The sequence below is a fragment of the Mandrillus leucophaeus genome, unplaced genomic scaffold, assembly GCF_000951045.1.
Source record: "Mandrillus leucophaeus isolate KB7577 unplaced genomic scaffold, Mleu.le_1.0 Scaffold651, whole genome shotgun sequence".
Taxonomy (NCBI): domain Eukaryota; kingdom Metazoa; phylum Chordata; class Mammalia; order Primates; family Cercopithecidae; genus Mandrillus; species Mandrillus leucophaeus.
In genome coordinates, this window is record NW_012107042.1 from 236,855 (window position 1) to 244,618 (window position 7,764).

The window sequence follows — 7,764 nt, forward strand, 5'->3', positions numbered from 1 at the left end:
AATTTTCACTGACTGCAATATGTAAAGCAAGGACCCCACATGAGCTGCAGGAGAAGGGCCAGTGGCCATGAGAGTTATAATTAGAAAACCAGAAGTGTCCAAATCCTCAACCTCGTACTCCTTTATTTTTTCTAAAGAGCTCAAAAATACCTGGGCACCGTGGCTCACGACTGTAATCCCAGCACTTTGGGAGGCTGAGGCAGGCAAATCACAAGGTCAGGAGTTCTAGACCAGCCTGGCCAACATGGTGAAACCCCGTCTCTACTAAAAATACAAAAAATTAGCCGGGCATAGGGGAGGGCACCTGTAAACTCAGCCACTCCGGAGGCTGAGGCAGGAGAATAGCTTGAACCTGGGATGTGGAGGTTGCAGTGAGCCAAGATCACTCCACTGCACTCCAGCCTGGGCGACAGAACAAGACTCCGTCTCAAAAAAAGCTCAGAAAATGAAAAACAACAAAAATAGCCTCTGGGCACAAAGATGTGCCATATGGTGTTATCTGCCAGGAAATGTTTAGAAGCAGCCTGAATGTCCAGCACCGGGGGGGGCCCACTGTGGGGGCAGAGACGCAGCCAGGACCGTAGTCTCACCCCTGTGACTCCCCAGCGACAACACTAACAGGCCAGCACCCAGTCAGCACTCGCTCCTGGCCAAGGGCCATCCCTGGCATGACCCCTGTCTGTTCTGGGTGATTCCCACTGGCATCCTGAGGCTTGTGCAGTGAGTGGGAAAAAGCCAATGCCAAGAGAGCGCTGGGGCCCTTGCAGGATGGGGTGAGGCTGAGACCAGGGTCCCACCCAGGGTGACTCTCCCGACTCTGTTTCACCAGTCACTTCCCCAGGATGGCCAAGAATTTCAAATGGAAGGAAAACATCAGGAACAAGGGAAACATCCCACATCAGCAGACAGGGTGAGTATATGGTGGCAGATGCTTATGGAGTCTTTGGAAGAGATACATACAGGAGTCTATTACAATTTAGAGAAATTGGCCAGGTGCAGTGGCTCACGCCTGTAATCCAAGCACTTTGGGAGGCCGAGGCGGGCAGATCACATGAGGTCGGGGATTCGAGACCAGCCTGACCAACATGGAGAAACCCCGTCTCTACTAAAAATACAAAATTAGCCAGATGTGGTGGCGCATGCCTGTAATCCCAGCTATTTGGGAGGCTGAGTGAGGCAGGAGAATCACTTGAATCTGGGAAGCAGAGGTTGTGGTGAGCCGAGATTGCACCATTGCACCCCAGCCTGGGCAACAAGAGCAAAACTACGTCTGAGAAAAAAAAAAAAAAAAACAGAGAGAGAGAAAAATATGAACAATATGTAATGCTATAAAATAAAAATAAAAAAGCTTTTTAGAAAGAAGCATTACGAGGCTGGGCGCAGTGGCTCACACCTGTAATCCCAGCACTTCGGGAGGCTAAGGTGGGTGGATCAGAATCAGGAGTTTGAGACTCGCCTGGCCAACATGGTGAAACCCCATCTCTACTAAAAATACAAAAATGAGCCGGGCATAGTGGCACACGCCTGTAGTCCCAGCTACTCGGGAGCCTGAGGCAGGAGAATAACTTGAACCTGGGAGGCGGAGGTTGCAGTAAGCCAAGATCACACCACTGCACTCCAGTGTGGGCAACAGAGCGAGACTCTGTTTCAATAACAACAAAAAAGAGAAGCATTACATATTGTTCATATTTCTCTAAATTATAATAAAATGTATTTTATATAAATATATATAATAAAAATATTATATATATAATATAATGCACAATATTGGCACTGAAATGGGGTAAGAAGTATCTCTAGGTAGCTAACTACAGTCATTTTCCCCTTACTTTGCCTCTGTATTTTTGTTAGGTTTCCACTACTTTTGTAACTCGTGGGAGAAAAACCTAACCCATGCCCAAAGAGGCCACCTTCACCTCCACCTCCCTGTGTGCGCCTGCTGATCCTCCATCAAGCCGGGAGCATTCCCTGTCCTTGAACCTGAGCTGGCCTGTGACTTGCTGACCAAACAAGGAGGCAGAAGTGATGCTGTGCCAGTTCTAGGCCTAGCACTTCAGGAGACTTCCTTTTGGATGCCAGCCATCACGAAAGAACTCCAACTCTGCTGACACTGCCATGCTCTGAAGCCCAGGGAGCAGGCCAAGGTGAGTAAGTCACATGGGGAGGCCAGGCAGAGGAGGCCCATGTTTGTGAGGTCGTGTTGGGACTTTCAGCCCAGCCCAGCCCAGCCCAGCCCAGCCCAGCCATGACCCCAGGCAGTGCCAGGTACAGCAGAAGAGCCATCCAGCTGAGCCCAGCCACAATGGTGGAAACATGAGAAATAAGAAACTGCCATTGGTTTGGGTCAGTAGGTTCTGGGGTGGTTTGCTATGCAATATTTGACAACTGAAATATACACTTAGCACACACTTGTCCAAGTTCCATCAGCTACATCAGAAGGCCACTAGCCATGGTGGGCCCAATAATGATGATGGACAGATGGAAGGGAGACAGAGAGGTGGGGAAGGGACATAAGGGTATGTGTATGTGTGAGGTGGTCATGAGCAGGGTCTCTAATATCCAACCAGTTCTGTGCAGTCTAAATACAGCAAGAACTTGTCCTTTGCATCTAACCTAGGACTTGGAAAACTATTATTGCAGATTCAGCACCTGCCTTCAGGCTGAATATTCCTCTCCACCTCAAAAAAAAAAAAGTTTAATTGAAAAATTACATGTCACCAATTAACGAAAATTGAAGGTATGGCCCAGTCCCACCTCTCTGACAAAATTATTTCGACTTTGAGTCTTTCCCAGTCACTGTCTACAGATACACTGTTTATAAAGTTACAGCCACAGGCCAGGCGCAGTGGCTCAAGGCTGGGCGTGGTGACTCATGCCTGTAATCCCAACACTTCGGGAGGCCGAAGTGGGTGGATCACCTGAGGTCAGGAGTCGGAGACCAGCCTGGCCAACATGGCGAAACCCTGTCTCTACTAAAAATACAAAAATTAGCTGGGCGTGGTGGCAGGCACCTGTAATCCCAGCTATTCGAGAGGCTGAGGCAAGAGAATTGCTTGAACCTGGGAGGCGGAGGTTGCAGTGAGCTGAGATTGCGCCATTGCACTCTAGCCTGGTCAACAGAGTGAGACTCCCTCAAAAAATAAAAAAATAATTAAAAAAAGGCCAGGCGTAGTGGCTCATGCCTGTAATCCTAACACTTTGGGAGGCAGAGGCAAGCAGATAACCTGAGGTCAGGAGTTTGAGACCAGCCTGGCCCACATGGCGAAACCCCATCTCTTCTAAAAATACAAAAATTTGCCAGGTGTGGTGGCTCACGCCTATAATCCCAGCTACTGGGGAGGCTGAGGCAGGAGAATTGCCTGAACTTGAGAGGTGGAGGTTGCAATGAGCTGAGATCGTGCCATTGCACTCCAGGCTGGGCGACAGAGTAAGACTGTCTCAAAAAAAAAAAAAAAAAAAAAAAAGCAGGGCATGGTGGCACAAGCCTGTAATCCCAGTTACTTGGGAGGCTGAGACAGGAGAATCACTTGAACCTAGAAGGCAGAGGTTGCAGTGAGCCGAGATTGTCCCACTGCACTCCAGCCTGGGCAACAAAGTGAGACTCCATCTCAAACAAATAAAAATAAAAAATAAATAAAGTTCCAACCACATGATGATAATAACGATGGTAGCAGCAACACCAATAAAACCCACAACACCCGCGTCAACTCTCTACCCACCAGACACTTCTCTTACCTCGCTCCCAACCCTCCCTCCCTCTCCCCTGACCCGGCCACCCAGGCACACAGCAGGCACAGCCCCACCTCAGGGCCTTTGCACCTGCACCCCCTGGTCTACCCTGCCCTCAGGTCAGCAGGGTGCCCTCTTTGCAGAGGCCTCCGCATTTGCAACAGTGGCCTTCCACCTGTCCCCAGGGCCACCCCCACCTGCCCCACTCTTCTCCACCCCTGTGGCATCAACAGAAATTTATTTGGTCTTTGTTCCTGGCACAGAGCTCCTAAAACCCTTGGAATTTCCTGAGTGACAGGAGTGGTTTTGTTATCCACAAGGAGCTTGAGTTTATGCTAATAAGGTGACTCAGGGTAAGGCCCCTAGACAGCCTCAGGACCGGGCTGCTGCCCAGAAAACCTAGCTGATTATACAGGGTGGGAACTCTCAGCATCACCTGCCAACTGACACTGAGAGGAGGGGGCTGCAGACTGTGCTCTATAAAAACTTTCAGTGGGTGCGGTAGCTTGTGCCTATAATCCCAGCACTTTGGGAGGCCAAGGTGGGCAGATTGCTTGAGCCCAGGATTTCAAGACCAGCCTGGGCAACATAGTGAGACTCCTCTACAAAACATTTAAAAAATTAGCTGGGCGTGGGGGCACACACCTGTAGTTCCAGCTACCTGGGAGACTGAGGTGGGGGGATGGCTTGAGCCTGGGAGTTCAAGGCTGCAGTGAGCTGCGATCGCACCACTGCACTCCAGCCTGAGCAACAGAGTGAGACCCTCTCTCAAAAATAACTTCTCCATGTGAGGCCGGGCGCGGTGGCTCATGCCTGTAATCCCAGCACTTTGGGAGGCTGAGGAAGGCAGATCACTTGAGGTCAGGAGTTCGAGACCAGCCTGGCCAACATGGCAAAACCCCACCTCCACTAAAAATACAAAAATTAGCTGGGCATGGTGGTGCCTGTAATCCCAGCGACTCGGGAGGCTGAGGCACAAGAATCGCTTGAACCCAGGAGGCAGAGGTTACAGTGAGCTGAGACTGTGCCACTGCACTCTAGCCTGGGCGACAGAGTGAGACTCCATGTCAAAAACAACAATAAAACTCCATGAGCTTGAGGAGCCTGTAGATTGGGCAAGCACAGGGAGGTACCAGGAGACTGTCAGGCCCTGAGAGGGCATGGCAGCTCTGTACCCCACACTCACACCCCTCCCCCCATGAGTCTCTTCCACCTGGCTGGTCCTGAGTTATATCCTTTCTGATAAACCAGTAAACACAAGTAAAGTGTTTTCCTGAGTTTTGTGAGCCATTATCAAACCTTAGGAGAGGGTCGTGGGAAACCCCAATTTGTAGCGGGTCAGTCCAGTAGTATGGGAGACCCGCTACTTCCAACTGGTGTGTGATGTTGGGGGCAGTCTGGTGGGAGAGAGCTCTTAACATGTGAGGTCTGTGCGAACTCCAGGTAGCATGAGAACCGAACAGAACTGCAGGACACTGGGCGGGTGTCTGGAGAATCTGAGAATGGGTTGTAGTGTTGGAAAACACCCCGCTACTGCTTCTCACCACACCTTACTGATTTCCTCTGATGGCCTCATCCCCAACACCAAATAGTCAAAGGGACTGGGGACAAGCAGGAATGTCCTGGGCCAGGCTTCCCTGAGCAGGGAAGGAGATGATGCCCAGAAAACTCCATTGGTCCCAAGCCACGCAGCTGGCCAAGGCCACCGGCCTGAGCCCTACCTGCTGATGGCATCGTCCTTCCATGCATCTCCTGCACAACTTCCTAGCCCTGGCTGGGGGACACACCCTGGTGGTCTTCCCATCCTCCCAATCCACTATCCACATGGGAGTCAGAGCAGGCTTACCCACACCTTGACCTGAGCCCCGACACGGAAGGCACGGGGTTTTGCCAGGCAATTCCAGAAGCAATGGCTCTGGGCCCATCCCTACACCTGGACTTCTGCCACATCTGCCCTCACCCTACCCAAGCCAGGGATGCCTTTGGCCTCCACAGGCCCAGGATTGAGAGTTCACCCACCCTTCCTACCACTCCACAGCACGCCACTGGCAACAAACCTTCTGCTATGAAATATTTTTGAAAAGATCTTCACCATCTTGCTTTTGCATGATTTACACACCAGGAACTCACATAATTTGGGATTGGCTGTGATTTCTCAACAAGCACCAAGAACTCCAGAGAAAGCCCTGTGGCCACCATATCACAAAGTGCCAGGACTTCATGATGAGTGACCCTGACCCTAGGACGTTCCCCTAAATCGATGGTAATTTCTGATGGCATGTTTTCTTCTCAGATTTTGAAGCCAATACTTCTTTCCAGAGCCTAAACTATTTGAGGAGTCCCCCAAAAGCTCAGGGCCCCAGGCACGGCTCCACCCACCCCAACTGACCACCAAGGGCAGGCTCTGGCCCCACACAGTACCATGGTAATGCCCAGGCTCCAGACGTCGGACTTGACATTGTAGCCCTTCTGGTTCAGCTCCGGGTTGATCCTCTCAGGCTGCAGGAGGGAACAGTGAGGCGTGAACACCCGCCCCAGGTAAGCTCCGATGGCTAGGCCTTGCCTCCCAATCCCCAAACTGAGCGCCCAGCTTAGCCCACCTGCCCATGTGACAGGGGAGGAAACTGAGGCTAGGAGGGCCTGGGTCATGCTTAGAAGGCCCAACCCTTGCCTCGGGCTGCCCCTACCTGGGAGCAGACCCCTAAGGCCCTCCTGACAATGAGGGCGGGGCAGGACCGGCACAGCCCACCACTGTCCTCCGTGGAGGTTGTTCATGCAGCTTATCACCCAACTGGGGCGCTGTGGGGGTCAGTTAACAACAGGGTTCAGAAGGGCTGCCCCTGGGCAGCAAGACACAGGTGGCCCCACTATGGTAGGAAACGCAGTGTGGGGAGGCTCTGCCCGACGGGTAGAGGGCATGGCCAGGGTGGCTGATTTGGGCAGATCTCTCCCCGCCCCATCCTCTCCTGAGCCTGGGGGGCTTGGGGACCACTCACGGCCATGTAGGGCTTGCAGCCGGCATCCATCGTCTTGGCCACAGAGTCCACCAAGTAACCACTGATGCCAAAGTCACACATCTTCACATGGCCCTCCTTGTTGATAAGGACATTGGAGGGCTTCACATCTGCCAGGAAAGGACATGCCTCAGCCATGTCTGTGGAGCATGACTGGAGGCAGGTGCCATGCTCTGCATAGCTGTGTCCCCCTCCCTCGCCCCAGACCCCTCCTGTGCCCCCTCCCATGCCCCAGTGGGCAGGTTCCACCAGGGTCCCAAGGGTCGGACCAGGGAACTGAGGCTGCAAGAGGTGTTGGGCTAGCTGACGGTCATACTTGGTCCTCAGGGAATAGCCAGGACGTGCCCAGCCCAGCCAAGCCACTGCAAAGAAGGCAGGACCCCAGGTGCTTTGCTGGGGGCGCCGCGCCTGCCTCCGCCCTCCAGACGTGAGGTGCAGTGAGAGCCTGGCTTGTGTGGGTGCTTCCAGAGGACAGCAGGATCAATTAAAGCCTGGGAGGCAGGATCTGTGTGTTTGGACATGGAGTCCCCACAGACCAGCATGGGAGACCAGCCTAGCAGGGATTCTCCATGCAAATACGCACTCGTATCCGCGTGCCCTCCATGGGGATGTGTGTAAAGATGGAAATGCACATAAAAAGGACCAGAAGGTTCCGTGCCAAACGCCAACCACAGTGACCTGGAGGCGGAGGCTGGGATGGGCACCCAGTGGTCAATGGGAACTAAGCCTAATTCATTTTTTGAAAAGCCGTAAATCTGGAAAAATAGACTTGTGCTCAGCAGCAAAAAGGAACAAACCGACACCACACCAGGCCCGGGTGGGTCCAGAAACATCAAGCTAGTGAGGCTGATGTTCCAGAAAGGGCGAAACAAACCCACCATGGGAAAACCAGACTTGCGGCTGCCTTAGGCACATGAGGGATGGCAGGGAAGGGGCCCAAGAGAACATTCTGGGCTGGGGTGAGGGAACTATCCTGCATCTTGGAGGGAGGTGGTTGCATGGGTGTGAACGTGATTATACG

The 7,764-nt window shown here is 52.6% G+C and overlaps 1 protein-coding gene across 6 annotated transcripts in view; it reads right to left on the reverse strand.

Moving 5' to 3' along the window:
• The window catches only part of MAP2K3 (mitogen-activated protein kinase kinase 3), a 42,238-nt gene that overhangs the window by 4,910 nt on the left and 29,564 nt on the right, over positions 1–7,764 (reverse strand). The window lies entirely within an intron of this gene.